Here is a 16040-nt window from a genome sequence, read left to right on the forward strand (position 1 = left end):
TTATTTTCTGTACAGCACGGATTACATCTGAAATAATGTTGTTTCTTTTCCATTCCTTCCTTTTCCGCTTTCCCCACTAGAATGGAAGCCCCATGAGAGCAGGGACTTTGCGTTGTCTTGTCCCCTGCTGTGTCCCCAAGACCCAGCACAGGGCCTGGTACATAATAGGATCTCAAAAAAAAAAAAAAAAAAGCCTCTGCTGCTCACCACCAAGAAGCCCCTGTGTACTTAGGGAAACAGACATTCACATGTGCTCAGATTGCACATACTAAGGCTGAGAGAGGTATGTGACGACACGGGACTCACTTCACTTGGCATACGGCGGCATTCGGCCTGTGCGAGGGCCTGTGTCAGGGCAAACGGCCTAATTTGGCCCAGGCCCCTGCCTGCAAAGAGCTCACAGTGTAACGGATGCAAGAACTGTTGTCTGGGGAGACAAACCCATGCAGAGAATAATGCCCGACTCGGGTTGCTGAGTGGTGTGCTAGGCACTGAAAACCAGGGAAGCCAGGGATGGGACAGATGAACTCCAGGAGTAGGACAACCTCACAAACAGAGTAACCTGGACCTGGAAGGAGGAGAAAGGGTGCTGATGTCCGGCACAGGCTTCTTTGAAAGACGGGCATAGCCACTCTGTTTCTCGGCCCCTTTACAAAGCCAAGTCCAGAAAGAGCCGAGAAGGCCCTGGGCTGGCTGCTCTTTGCCTAACCACCACCCTCCATGCCTCTCTGCTCTGGGGCCGACTCTGGCTGACAGTCTTACCTGGCCCCCTTGCCTTACAGTTTCAGGTGGAGTTTGGCTAATAGGAGACACTGACAGTGTCTAAGATCAGTGCGAAGGAGGGGAGTTAGACTGAGATATTTCTAACATCCACCTCCCTCTGTGATTTTGGCAGTTACTATGTTCCTCCACAGAGAGCCACAGCTCCTGTGCGGCAGCCTGCACCCATGGGTACAACGCGCTCACCAGGTTCATTAACAAGGTTCTCTCCTCTTGCCTGTCAGGTCCTTGGGGGGGTGGGGGGGGGGTGGGGGGGGTGGATACCATCCCTCAGTTATGAGCCCCAGGGTGCTTCACCATTCCTGCCCACACCTCTGTGAATAGTTCCTTCATTAAACACTCTTCCATTTGAAGCTTTGTGTTCCCTTTCTCCTGCTGAGACCCCTAAGGTAAGAACTAAACCGGGGCACCTGGGTGGCTCACCAGGTTAAGCATCTGACTTCAGCTCAGGTCATGATCTTGCCTCACAAGAGTTCAAGCCTCGCATAGGGCTCTGTACTAACGGCTCAGAGCCCGGAGCCTGCTTCAGATTCTGTGTCTCCCTCTCTCTCTCTCTGCCCCTCCCCCGCTCATGCTCTGTCTTTCCCTCAAAAATAAACATTAAAAAATTAAAAAAAGAACTAAACCGAAGGAAGATGAGCCCTTCCTTGGCAGAGAATCCAGGAAGCCCTTCTTTCTAAATTCCCAACCAAAACCAGAATCAGAAAAGTTGTAAACTGATCAAAATTCCATCCTAGGTGAACAGTGACCTCCTGGCCACCACCTTGGGCAGGAGCCCAACCCAAGAGGTCCCTCTTAGCTCACCTTACTCAGGCTTAGGCCGGTAGTTACCTTGGCCAAGAGGACGGGGCAGCGAGGGGGCTGACAGTGGAGGAAGGGGAGGAGGCCTGACTGGCAGAGGGAGGAGCTTGGAAGTAGAGAGCGGCACGAGGGGGCCGCAGAGGGGGTGGAGTCTTGGCAGCAGCCTCCGCCACACTCCAGAGCGTGCCTCTGCGACCTTGGGAAGCCAACCTCGCTGAACCTCAGTTCTCTGTCCGTGAAACGGTCAGTTAATATCCTCTTCACAGGACTGTTGTGGAAAGCAGTCAAATGTGAGGTTCAACACACGAGCGGGTGGAGTGAACTTGCTCCAAAAGCTGAGAGTAGCACATTCCCCATTATTACTGGTGCAGGTAGAGGCCATTCTGCTGAGTTTCTGTGTGCCAAGAGCTCCCATCTAGAGGTGGGAGGAGGATAGGAGGAGCCCACTGCTTCAAGGGAGCCCAGGGACAAATCCAAGCCTAAAACCTGCCTCTGCAATTAGTCACTGTGGGACCTTAGGAAAGGCACTCTACCTCACAGATTGTTTTCGTCTCTGTAAAACCAGATAATATTTTTTACCTGATGTGTTTGCTGTGAGGATGAATTGAGAACACAAAAAGCATTTAGTCTGGTACTGGATGCATTCTAAGTGCCCAAGAAATATTAACTATTATTTAAAAAACTCGCCTTTCGGGGCGCCTGGGTGGCTCAGTCGGTTGAGCGTCTGACTTTGGCTCAGGTCATGATCTCGAGGTCCGTGGGTTCAAGCCCCGCGTCAGGCTCTGTGCTGACAGCTCAGAGCCTGGAGCCTTTTCAGATTCTGTGTCTCCCTCTTTCTCTGACCCTCCCCTGTTCATGCTCTCTCTCTGTCTTAAAAAACTCGCATTTCTCCCTCTTACTCTCCCCAAAACTACAACCAAGGACTGACTTACTGCAGTATGTCATTCATTCATTGATTTATTCCTTTATTCGTTCATTCATTTCAACATTTATTAAGCCAGGCAATGTTCTAGATCCTAGGAACATAGAGACAAGGAAGTCATTAAAGCAAAACAATATTGGGGCACCTGGGTGGCTCAGTCTGTTGAGTGTCTGACTTTGGCTCAGGTCATGATCTTGCGGTCCGTGAGTTCGAGCCCCACATCAGGCTCTGTGCTGACAGCTCAGAGCCTGGAGCCTGCTTCGGATTCTGTGTCTCCCTCTCTCTTTGTCCCTCCCCTGCTCATGCTCTATCTCTCTCTCAGTCAAAACTAAATAAAACATTTAAAATTTTTTTTTTAAATAATAAAGCAAAACAATATCTTTCTTTGTTTTACGTTTATTTATTTATTTTGAGAGAGAGAAAGAGAGAGAAAGTAGGAGGGGCAGAGAGAGAGGGAGAGAGAGAGAATTCCAAGCAGGCTCTGCACCATCAGCACAGAGCCTGATGTGGGGCTTGAACTCACAAACCATGAGACCATTACCTGAGCCGAAACCAAGAGTCGGATGCTTAATCGACTGAGCTACCCAGGCACCCCTCTATATTTCTTTGTTGTTGCATCCCTTAGCCCCCTAGGTTTTCAGTAAATAATGGCCAAATGAGTAAATTATATTAGTTGTTTTCCTGAGCACCTACTACAGGCCAGGTGCTAAGCTAAACATTTTATCTCCATTATTGCAAAGGATCTCAAAATGACAGCCCCAAACAGAAGGCCTGTAATTAAGCTCATTTACTAATGGTAAATCTGAGGCTCAGATTGGTTAGCAACTTAGTTGACTAAAGTCACACAGGCAGAAAAAGGTGGCAGTCCAATTCCGAATACTGCCTCAATTAATGACTTGAATTACTTTTTATCATCATCATTGTCACTATGCGTGACCTCCTGAGGCTGATCTTAGAGTCCAGTGAGTGTCCGGTGGCCTTTTCCTCTTCATACTTACCCAGGAGGAGCCCAGGTGTGGCACAGACTTGGATTCAAATCCAGTTCTGCATCCCTGGTTGTTATAACTTCTCCAAACCTCAGCTTCCACTGCTGGAAAATGAGGTTGAGTGGGTGTGCCACAAGCAAATGGAGAGGAAATGCCTAGCACCTTGCCCAGTACACAAGAGTCGCTTGGTAAATGTCGTCTTTATTTCCTCCTTCCTCCCCGCGCGGGAGCTGCTGTCTGGGGGTCTTCAGTCTGGTGCTGAGCGCCCACAGGGGACCTGCGCTTAAGGGTCGGGTTCTTGCGGCGATTCCGAGCGCTGCCTCCAGGGGGTGCCACCACACCGACCCCGGGTCTCTGGGGTGGCTGTTCCCACAGCGGCCGCGCCGGGTCGCCTGGGCCCGGAGCTTTGGGGGATGAGGGCGCGCGGGTGGCAGGGAGGTCCGAACCCCAGCTGAATCAAAATGTTTTTGGCATCAAGGTCATAAGTAACAATAAACAACAATAATAGTAATAGCACCAGATCCACTGGTAACTAGTGGTTACCGATTTAAGAGGCGTTTTTGCGTGCTGGAGGCTGTGGGACTCCAGGGAACAAGCCAGGTTTAGACTCAGACCAGGTTCCAACCCAGCCCGCTCTCTCTCACCCTGTGCTCTGCAACCTTGGGCCTCTCTGCACCTGCTTCCTCAGCTTCCAAAAGGGAAAGTATAATAATATAGTTCTCGGGAGGAATAAATGAACTTCTAGAGAGCTCACTGAGAGCAACTTGGGCAAGCGCATTTACTGTAAGCCTTACCTCTTCCCTGTGAAGGAGCTATTGTTACACTCCCTTTACAAACTGAGGGTCCACGGGGAGGAGGGAGGCTTTTACCAGGCTCCCTTGGCCTCCCTGGTGTACTCTCTCTCCCTCTCCCTCTCTCTCTCTCTCTCTCTCTCTTTCTCTCTCTCCTCGCACAACCCAGAGACCAGTCCAGGATTTCATCCCTAAACCCACCACCCAGCAGCATCTCCTCTCCTTGGAGTTGCCCCTTCCCCTCAAACCCCCAGGCTCCTCTGGACACTGTCCTTCCATCCCCAGGTGCAGATTCTGGCCAGAAAATGTCCCCTGGCTACTCCCACGACACCCCACCCCAACCCTCCAACTGAAGCTACGGCCCTCCTCTTGCCTGCCTAGCTCTTCTAAAACCCAAAAACCCATCCAGTCATCTCTTCCAAGAAATCTTTCCTGGGTTCTCTCCCCCCAGGTCAGCACCCTTTGCATATGCTGTTCCCTCTACCTGCAAGCCCTTTCCCCAGCCCTAATGCCTGTGACTCAGGGCACAGCTTAAATATCCCACCTTCTAGGAAGTCCCCCTCCCCTATGTTGCTGCTGCCCCCTGTACTTCCTCTAAACAGGTCACAGCATAAAAGAATTGCTTGTTTAAATGTTCCGTCTACCCCCATTACATAGTGATGCCCTGAAAGCAGGAGCCATCAAGGTTCAGCAGGAACCCTGTCGGGGTCTCCATGGTACGACAAGGCCTAGCCCAGTGCTGGAACACAGTGCACGCTCAGTAAATGCATGTCCAGGGAATGAGTGATTCGGCCCAGCTGGGTCCACTCACTGAGCCTCCTCAGCAGCCTCAGCTCAGAGGTATGTGCACAGTCACGGCAACAGAAGCACATACTCAGAGGCAACAGTCACACACAGAGTCACATGCACGCACAGCCACAAAGAATCGTACGCAAGAGACATATGCACAAAGCTGAATTCGTCTATTGCTCATTTCTGCTTTTCTGTGTTTACGTACCTTTGTATCCTACGTATGTGTTCACTTTCTTCTTTTGTGACTTGAGGTCCCTGAGAACAATGTCGTGTCTCCTTGACCAGCCTGGTAGCCTGCCCCCCATCAGACTGGGAATCCCAAGGGAAGTGTTATATCTCCCCAACTAGTCTGGGGCGCTGGGCCAGGGAGTCTCTTCCCCACCAGCCTGAGAGCTCTTGGAATAGTCTGTCTCCCACGGCCAACTGGGAATCCTTGGGGCAAGGGCAGTATCTCCCCCACTAATGAGGCTTGGAGACCCAAAGACAGAATGGGATCTGATTAAGCTGCAGGAGCAGAGCTGAGCTGGATCTCCCCTATCAGACTGGTGGCTCCCAGGAGCATGGCTGACTCTCCCTGACCCCTCTCCACCCCTGCCACCTGCCCACCAGCCAGGCCTTCCTCCCACCAGGGTACAATGATTAGGGCTGGGTGGGGCTGCTGGGGCTTTGGAAGCAGCGGCAAACCTAACAGCAGACCACACTGCACATCAGCAGGATCAGTGAGGCTCCAGTGGGGAGTAAGAGGGCTTGGGTCAGTTGTCCTGGTAATCCCATCAGAAGTCTTCCATTCACTCCCCAAACCTGTCCAGAGTCCCTGGGCCTGGGCCTGGCACATGCTGCCTCTATTATGTTCCTTAATTCCCTCGCCAATCCACTCTTGGGAGACCATCACCCCATTTATATTACAGCTAGGAAACTGAGGCTCAGGCAGCAAGTGACTTGCCCTAAGTCACATAGCTGGGAAGTAGCAAAGCTGGGCTTCCCCCTTGCACAGCGGCCTCCTGTCCAGGTTTGAGGAACACTGGGGAGATCTATTTGACAGGAAGCAGTGACTTTCCGTGCATGCCTCACGTGGCCAGGTTTCTGGCTTGGACCGTGGTACCGGCTGTGGAGACAAACAGCGCCTAAGGACCAGAGGACGGGAATGACAGCTGGGGAGACTGGGAACACCGAGGAGGGGCAGGATCCACAGGCAGCCAGCCAGAGCAGGCAGGAGGAAGGCCTGGAGCCCAGTCTTCCTGGTCCCGGTGCCCAGCACGAGCATCCCCTCCCCACTGGGCTCCTGGCACTGGAGTCCAGGATTCGAGTCCTGTTCACCATCTGACCCCCCTCTGAGGGCCTCACTTTCCGCATCTGAGAACCAGGGCAGAGACCGGATGGGGTCAGCGCTTGGGATTCCCGCTCCATTAAGCCTTTCTTGGCCAGGGTGCAGCCCGGGCGCAGGTGAGCGAGCTGCCACATCAGCAGGGCGAGCCCCGCCCCGTCCCCTCCCCCAGTTCCGGAGGGAGGCCCCGGAGGCCCCAGAGGACGGTGGGAAGTGGGTGGGGAGAGAGGGCTGAGCCCAGTTGGCTGCCGATTGGGGGAATGGCTGGAGAGGTGGGTGAGGGAGGCTCCGCGTGAGTCTACCCGACGGTACTAGCCTGTGTGTATGATGTTTGAATGTTCCAGAGTGTACAGGAGCAGGTACACAATAGGTGCATGCCTTTGACTCAAGTGTACACGCTGGTGTGCAAGAGTGTGTGAATGGTGTGCACGTCTTTGCGGCTGCCATTGTGCCTGTGGGAGTGGCCCTGGGTGTGCAGGAGTGAGTATGATTGTGTCTGAGTGTGTCCCTTTCGGTGTCTGTGTGAGTGCACCTGGGGGTCCAAGTGCGTGCGCCTGTGCGTTTGCCCTTCTGTCTGTGGATGTGGTGTGCAGGAGCGTGCGTGAATATGTCTGAATGTGTGCGTGTGTGTGGATATACTTGAGTGTAAAAGGCATGTGGATGCGTTGGTGAATGTCTCTTGTGTGTGTCTTTGTGCCTGTGGGTGACTGTGGATGTCCCTGAGTGTACAGGAGTGTGTGGACCTGTTTGAGTGTTTCCAGAGTGCCTTTGCGTGACCACGTGGACAAGTGTGTGTGTGACTGTGTGTCGTCGCTAGCAGAGTCCTCTGGGATAGGTGTGAGCCTTTGCGTCCACATCTAGCAGACCCCTCCAGCTGACCCCTGACCCATGGAAGCACAGAGCCTGCCCAACCTTCAGAACAGCCCAGTCCCCCGCCCCCGACTTCCTGGTGACTCACCTCCCTGCTATCCTTGCCCCCGCCCCAGGCCTCCTGCCTTCAAGGGCAGTCCCCCTCTTGCCCAGTTTGCTCTCCTCCCACTCAAAGGGAGTCTCAGTCCTTTCTTCCAGGCAGCCTTCTGCGACCAGACAAGGGGGACCTAGTTCTAGCCATGCATGTTCTAGTGATCTTTCACTTGACATGAGAACAGGCTCAAAGCACTGCAGTGACCTGCTGGAGGTCACATAGTGGGCACATGTGTTTAATCCCATGATTCCTAAAGCTCAGGGTGGGGCCCCCGGCCTCCTGCAGCCCCACCGATGGCCCCAGCCCAGGGCCCTGGACCTGGGAAGGAGAAAGGGAACTGACATTCGGGGAACCCTCCAGCCACTTGCTTGGCCCTTCCCATGCTGTCATGTTGGTCACTCCCGTCTTGCTCAGAGAGGCGAGACAGCTTGTCCGGGGTCACACAGTTAGGAAGCAGCTGAGCTAGGGTTTGAACCCAGATCTCTCTAGCTCTCTAGCTCCAGAGCTCATGTTACTGGGTGGGGGCGCCAACCAGGCTGACTGGCCACTAGTCCTCGCAAGAAAGGCAGAAAGATGATGAGATATGGGTCGAAATGAGGAAAGGTGGCTCGAGACAGTTCCTATGCAGCATCACACCGAGAGCTGAGGTGACACAGTCTCATGTGAGTCCCAACAAGAGCCTGATAGGACTTCCTGTTCTAACCAGAGTCCAGCTCCCTGCCTGGGGCCTCTTCCCCTGGACTGAGGCACTGGGTTGACAGAAAATGTGACAGAAAATGTGACAGAAAATGTGACCAAGCGGACCCAGACTTGAGCAGCCTCCCCACTGGCTGGTCACAAGTGTTTGAAATGCCACAATGCCTCTGACCTTTGTCCCCCAGAGGCTTCTCTTCTAGATCAAAACCCCAGGCTCTAGGAGAGGTGGCTAGAGCCCCCAACCCAGCTGGTTGAGGGAGTCTGGTTGGAGCTTGGGGTCCCAGAGGGATGGAAGTCCTGGGCCCAGAGGGAGCGTGAAGGTTGGGGAGGCTGGAGCGGCCTCTTGTCATCCACCATCTCCTTTCATTCTCCCAACAGCCCCTGGGGCAGCAGGCACCACTCCCATTTCTGATGAGGAAGCAGGGGCTCCGAGAGACGCGTATGTGGTGAAAGCGGGACTTGAATCTCATCTGTGGACTGAAGTCCAGGGCTCTTGCTACCAGATGTGGCTTCCTCTGGATCGCAGGGCTGGCTTGGCCGGGAGGAGGCCAGAGAGGCAGGGATGTGAGAGACGATGCTCCTTTGGCTCCTCTGGATGACAAGCACCAGAGAAATGCTTAGGCAAGTGCTTGAGGAGACAGCTCAACGGCAAGGCTATTTGGGGAATTGAGGAGGACAGGGCGGGTGCCCCTCATGTCCCCGCTTCACAGTGTCCCCACGGGTGTTCAGGAAGCAGAACAGGTCCACTGACCCGGACACCTGGTCTTTGCCTTGGCTGCAGGTGCCCGATACTCCCACATTTGACACCGTTGGTCACAGAGGCTCCATCGTCCAGGGCCTCCACTGATGTTCTTCCTGCCTCATGTCATTGCTGTGCTTGTTCCTGAGCTCCTGATGAAACGATCCCGTTCCCAGCCTTCTTTCCCTCACTCCCCAAATCAGTGAGTCTGATTCCTGGAGGGCAGTTTCAGCCAGACCACTTCAGGGGCCACTGGCCACCTCTGGTCCACTTAACTGGCAGGGCAGTTAGGTCACTTGGTTCAGAGTGTGATGACCTGAGAGACCCTTAGAGAGGACTATGGGCAAGGCAGGCCCTTAAAGCATAAACAGCTCCCTTCCTTTTTTTTTTTATGTTTATTTATTTTTGAGAGAGAGAAAGTGTGAGCAGGGGAGGAGCAGAGAAAAGGGGAGACACAGAATCGGAAGCAGACTCCCCGCTCTGAGCTGTCAGCACAAACCCTGATGCGGAGCTCGAACTCACGAGCTGTGAGATCATGACCTGAGCCAAAGTCGGACACTTAACCGACTGAGTCACCCAGATGCCCCATAAACAACCCCCTTAAATCTAGATCCTGGGTTCAGCTGCTTGCATGAAGCTGGGGGCAGTGCCTTTTCACTTCTTTCCCCCTAGTGCCCAACACGGGGCTGGCAGTGTTGAGTTGCCGTGACTCAGTTGATGGACAAGTGAATGAGGTCAGCCAAGGAGCCTTGGGGCTCTGCTGAAGGCTGTGGCTGTGCAGTGGGGCCTGTGAATCCCGTGTCCTTGTCCAGGGTCATCCTTATCTCCAGAATCAATCAACCTCCCTGCTGCTGCACCTATGGGCTTGGGTCTCTCTCACATGGGTCTGCTCCTCTGTGTCCTGGACACATTTGGAACACCTGGTGGCCACCCCTGCCACCCCAGACTCTCTCTGCCCGCAGGTCTGTCTGTGTATCCCTGATCCTGGAACTCAAAGCCTCTCTCCCTTGTTCCTTGCCGCCTGGCTGTCCTCCTGTTTCCGGCCTCCATGGGTGGCCCTGCCTGACCTTGTCCTGGCCTGAGGGGCGGGGTAGGGGAATGGGAGGGGTGTGCACAGTGCAGCTCTTGTTCAGGGGATCAGGGAGGGACCAATGCCTGCTCTTGTGTTCCAGTCCCTGGCTTGGGTCCTGGCCAGCCAAAGGGTGAACTGCCTCTCTGCCTACAGCATCATCTCAGCATTCGTTCCGCTGGCGGAGCAGGCCCAGAGCCGCTGTGGAAGCTGACCGAGAAGGCCCTTAGCTGGGCTCTCCTTCCAGGCTGTTACTGATCCCTTTGCCTCTAGCTCCTCTATCTCACGACCTGCTCCCTGGACCATGAAGACAGGATGTGGCTGGTTTGGCTATGGCCAGAGACCACGTGGGCATGACACAGGTCCCAGGGCTGCACTTTCAGTGTCCCATCTGGGAACTGGAGGTTGACAAATAAGGTTAGGTTAGGGAGATAGGGAATCAGTGAGGGGGTGGGGGCCAGTGAGATGATGGGGGTTCAGTGAGAGGACAGCAGTTCAGTGAGGGCTTGAGGTAAAAGAAATGGGTACATAAGGCTCTAGGGAAATTAACTCAATGATCCCTTCTTAACGTGGCTCAGGCCCCTGAGCCTACCCTGGGGTCTATAGTTAACATGACTGTGAGGGACATGGCTGGGCACCTTGGTGCCAGGCACTCCTCCGAACAGTTGGAGGGAAGCTGGAGACCTGTGTCTGCCAGGAAGGGACCCAGACAGGCAATACCACAGTCCTGAGCACCAGACTGTGAGGCCGTAGGGGCTAGGAAGCCAGGGCTGGGAGTGAGTCCCTGGGCAGCCAGCCAGAGAGAGGCAAGGAATGGCCTGGGGCCATGGAGGGCAAGGGAGACCTTCCTGGGAGCTTCCTCCTACCTCTGGGATTCTGTAGGCTGGAAGCAACTTCTAGCAAGGCATTTGGAATCCTGGGATGGCCCTATCCCGGGATCTCGAGGACTGCTCCTTCTTGCCCCTCAGGTTACAACCCTTGGCAAGCTTCCAGAACTGGGAGGGGAAGAAAAGGATGAGCACTGGGACCACATAGCAGATTCCTGAGACTTCTCAGGAAACTCCTTCCCTTCTGCCCCCTCCCCAACACCCTCCTCATCCCTGAGTCACCATCCCTTTTACAGAGGCCCTCCCCCTTGACTGAGTCAGCCCCTATCCCTAGAGAGTCCCTAGCTCTTTCTGGGTCTCTGTCCCCTTACTGAGTTCAGGTCCTCCTCACATAGCTGTCATACCAGAAATAAAGCCAGTTTTAAATCTTTCACATGAGTGTTTCAGGCACTGCCCTTTCTTTCTCACCAGCAAGGAGGGCTGGATTACCCCTGGGCCCATCCATTCAGGTTCTATTGTCTAAAAACCTGAAGGGGCTGCTAAAGGATCATTTAATATATACATATTTTTTTATGTTTATTTTTGAGAGAGACCGAGAGACATAGCACAAGCAGGGGAGGGGCTGGGGCAGAGAGAGAGGGAGACACAGAGTCCAAAGCAGGCTCCAGGCTCTGATCAACACAGAGCCTGATGCGGGGCCTGAGCTGGTGAACGGTGAGATCATGACCTGAGCTGTTAAGTCTGACACTTAACCAGCTGAGCCACCCAGGCACCCCAGGATCTTACAATATTCAAATGTCCAAGCCTGGGCTGGTGAGGAATGGCTATTTTGCATACTTCCTTTTTAGTGAGGAAAAACTCAAAACTCTCCTCCCTCTCCTGCTCAGAGTCTGACTTGAGGAGAATCCTAGCTGGGCTCTAAACAGAAGGTACAACAATGCAGAATGTTACATGGGAGCTATTTGGGTATTAGACCTCCAGGCCTGGAGTGGGAGAAGAGGCCAGGATTTTCTCCCCATTCCCCAGAGGAAGCCAGGAGTTAGAACAGGGAGTAGAACCAGAAGAGGAAGTGTTCTTGGAATGTTAAAAACTGAAGTGATTTTTTTTTTTTTTAAGTAGGTTTCACGCCCAATGTGGGGCTTGAACTCACAGCCTTGAGATCAAGACCTAAGGTAAGACCAAGAGTCGAATGGTTAACTGACTGAGCCACCCAGGTGCCCCCAAACTGAAGTGATTCTTAGGGATTTCTTGGACCCTACACCGCGGCTACACAGGATCTGCAGATTACCACCCCCTTCTGTGTCCATGGCAGACATGATTAGTTGAGCATCGCACTCATTTGAGCAGCAGTTAGCATGTGCAATTAAATTCGTCTTCCCTTGGGGTGCCTGGGTGGCTCAGTAATAAATAAACATCTAATAAATGAATGAATGAGTGAATGAATAAACAAACAAACAAGTAAATAAATTTGTCTTCCCTGAGTAGTTCAACCCTTTCCTTTCCAGATAGGGAAATTGAGGCCCAGAGAGGATGCAGGAAATGTAGATTATATCCATCCCGACGCTACCTGCCCATCCTAGAAGCACATGGGTCAGTCCCCTGGGAGGGTGAGGGAGGGCAATTCTCCTCCGTGTAAGAAAATCATCACTAAAAGGTCGCTCTGGGTGGAATTGCAGGTGACTTTTATCGATGACTTTGTGCTTTTCTGCATTTTCCAGATTCTCTTTAAGCATGAATTCATTTTGTAATCAGAAGTCTCTTAATAATAATACTAGTTTGAGGCATCTGGGTGGCTCAGTCGGTTAAGTGTCTGACTTCGGCCTAGGTCATGATCTCTCTGGTCTGGAGTTTGAGCCCTGCATTGGGGCTCTGTGCTGACAGCTCAGAGCCTGGACCCTATTTCAGATTCTGCATGTGTGTGTGTCTCTTTCTGCCCCTCCTCTGTTCGCACTCCGTTGTCTCTCTCAAAAATAAATATAAATTTTTTTTTTTAATTTTTTTAATGTTTATTTTTGAGAGCGAGGGAGAGACAGAGAATGAGCAGGGGAGGGGCAGAGAGAGGGGGAGGCACAGAATCCAAAGCAGGCTCCAGGCTGTGAGCTGTCGGCACAGAGCCCCATGCGGGGCTCGAACTCAGGAACCGCGAGGTCATGACCTGAGCTGAAATCTGACGCCCAAGCAACTGAGCCACCCAGGTGCCCCAATATAAAAAAATTTTAATAAAAAAATAATAGCCTTTTTCCCCTAAACACCATGTGGTTCCTGCGTTAGGCATTATCTAAGTCAATCCTGACAATCACCCTGGGAAGGAGGTAGTATTATTGCTGTTATTCCCATTTTAAAGAGGGAGGAACAGGGGCGCCTGGGTGGCTCAGTCGGTAAGCGTCCAACTTCAGTGCAGGTCATGATCTCACGGTTCGTGAGTTCGAGCCCCATATCATCGGGCTGTGTGCTGACAGCTCAGAGCCTGGAGCCTGCTTCGGATTCTGTGTCTCCCTCTTTCTCTGCTCCTCCCTCACTCACACTCTGTCTCTCTCTCAAAAACATTAAAAAAAAAAAAAAAAAAAAAAAAAAAAAGAGGAGGAAGGAACCAAGACTTAGGGAGGTCCAAAAATTTGCCCCAAAGTCACATAACTAGTGGCACAGCTGTGACTCTAGCCACAGTAAACACAATTAAATCAATTAAAAGTTAATATCAGGGATGGTCTGGGTCTATGGAAGAGTGCTGATTTCCATGTTCTTCTGAATAATAGAAGTGGGAAGCCCCATTAGGGGGAAATGACTTGCCCAAGGTCACACTAAATGTGCTGTGAAAAAGCAGCCTGCACCCCAGAGAAGGTTTCTGAGCGGCCTGGGACGTGTGCAGAGGCCTGGCATGATTCTCCCACCTATGAAGTGAGGAGAGAAGGAAAGACACAGAAGAATGAGGTAGGGGTGGCTCAGAGCTGAGCCAACAATAGCCAAGGACAGAGCCGGGCCTGGGGGAGAAAGGAAGGTCTTCCCTCCACTGGGACTTTGGGAAAGGGCCATTTTATTTGTTTGATTTTAAGTTAAAAACAATTTTTTTTGGAATCTCTACACCCAACGTGGGGCTCGAACTCACAACCCAAAGATATAGATTTGCACACACGTCTCACTTAGCCAGCCAGGCACCCTTGGGAAGGGGCCGTTTTAGCAGGAGCATGGGCTGAGTGCCTCCTCCAGCCTAGCTTTTGCAATGATCACCCACTAGTGTGCCGGACCCCCTGGGCATCTTTTTTTCACTGTCTCCAAACACCACCCCCTTCTGTGTGCCCAGAGCATGGGAAGGGGACACCGCTAGACCAGCTCTCCAAATCTGTGTGGCCCTGCCCAAGCCGCTTTGTTTCTGAATCTTCTTACCTGTGAAACACAGATGACAAACCCTACTTTTCAGGGCTGTTCTGAGCAGAAGAGGTGGTCACAGAAGTAAAGGATCCAGAGTGAGTAAAGCAGCCCAGCAAATTCTGGTCATTAGTAGAGCAGGGGCTCTCCTCTCCCAGCCCGCCCCTCCCAGCAGGCAACGTGAGGAGAGCTTGTGGGAGGGAGGGGGAGGGAGGAGCCTCTTCCTTCCTACCCCTTCCAGCTGGGTATCAAGATCTGAGACCAGATGTGTGGCCAGTGACTCAGCCCTTTCCTGCCTGGAAACTCCTCCCTGCCTGCCTCACCGGGCTGGGCCAGGGAGGGTGAGACAGCAGATTGGAGGTCGGGGTGGCTGGTCCTGAGCAAACTCAGGGGAGCAGTGGGGGCAGAGTGGAGGAGGGAGACAGAAGGAGGAATGAGGATAGCATGGCCAAGCCATGCTGGGGAGGGCATGGGGGTGGGTGGGACGATGTTGAGGAAGAAGTTGAGAGTGCCCTTGAGTAGAGAGTGGCTGGCTCAGCCTGAAATGCTCACCTGCTCACCCCCTCCTCCTTCCACCTGCTCACAACCCTTCCCCAATATTTCCAAGCCAGCCCCAACCCATTTGCCCTACCCTCCTATCCACATACCCACAGGGTGCTCCCTTCCTTCCCTGTTCTCTCTTCCTCTTCCCAGCCAACCACCTCCACTTCCTCACCTCCCACTCAGCAGGTCCTTTTACTGACTCCTCGAAGCACGTGGAAGCAGCAGTCTGGAAGGTTGTCTCTTAGTTGCCAAATCTTGCACCCAGCCCAGCCTGATCTCTCAGCAACAGTAGGCACTGCTGAGGCCCTTCTTGGAGCTCTTTTCTTAGCCTGAGACATCACCCTGCTGGTTTCCCTATCTCTTGGACAGTTCCCTCTCTCATTTGGGCTTCCTACTCCCACCCACTCCACCCCCACCCCCATGAACATGTGTGTCGTATAAGCTCAGTCCTTCCTAGTCTAGTGTATGGACGAGGAATGGACTTTGACTTCATATGGATCTGTGCTCCACTCCTGGCTCTGCCCTTTACTAGCTGTGTAACTTTGGATAAATTCTCTGAGCCTCAATTTTCTCCTCCAACAAACGGCTTAGTATTACCTATGTCTTGGGGATCAAATGGGATAATGTCCATAATGCATTCAGCACTGGGTCTGGGACATAGCAAGTATTCAGTACTGTTTTGTTTTGTTTTAGGTTTTATTTATTTAAGTAATCTCCGCACCCAACATGGGGCTCCAACTCAATACCCTGAAATCAACAGTCACAGGCACTCACTACCCACTGAGCCAGCCAGGCGCCCCTCCATTACTGTTAATATCCTTTCTTCCTGGCCAGTTTTCGTCCCCACCTCACTCCCAACTCCTAACTGCCAGGCATGTCCTAGTGACGCCTCAGGTTCCAAGCAAACTCTCATCCTTTCCTTTTCCTCCCCAAACACCAGGTTCTCTCTCTCTCTTTTTCTTTTAGAGAGAGAGAGAAAATGTGTGAGCAGGGAAGAGAGAGAGAATCTTAAGCAGGCTCCATGGTCAACTTGGGGCTTGATCCCACAACCCTGGGATCATGACCTGAGCCCAAACCAAGAGTCTGGTGCTCAACCAACTGAGCCACCCAGGCATCCCATCAGGTTCTCTTCTTGATGTCCCTATTTCCATGAATGCTCTACCAGCTTCCCCCAGGCCCAGCCCTCGGGGATGCCAATCCATTCATTCAATAAGTGCTTACTAAGACTACAAAGCTCCATGCTGTGAAGAGACTTGAAAAACCATTGTCTTTGCCCTTGAGGAGCTCACAGTCTGCTGAGGGAGACAGACGAGCAATTAAATATAATGAGATAATTGCTGTATTAGAGGTTTGTATGAAGGAAGCCAATCCAGGAAGCCTTCCTAGAGAAGGTAGCGCTTGAGTTGACACTTGTAGGCTGAGTAAGAGCTTGAAAAGTAGACA

The 16040-nt window shown here is 52.6% G+C and overlaps 1 non-coding gene across 1 annotated transcript; it reads left to right on the forward strand.

Moving 5' to 3' along the window:
- Positions 1-2278: 2278 nt before the first annotated feature.
- On the forward strand, positions 2279-2363 carry TRNAQ-UUG. The gene has a single exon. It is a non-coding gene; the product is annotated as a tRNA-Gln (tRNA).
- The last annotated feature ends 13677 nt before the right edge of the window (positions 2364-16040 follow it).

Source organism: Panthera leo, chromosome C1 (genome assembly GCF_018350215.1).
Source record: "Panthera leo isolate Ple1 chromosome C1, P.leo_Ple1_pat1.1, whole genome shotgun sequence".
Taxonomy (NCBI): domain Eukaryota; kingdom Metazoa; phylum Chordata; class Mammalia; order Carnivora; family Felidae; genus Panthera; species Panthera leo.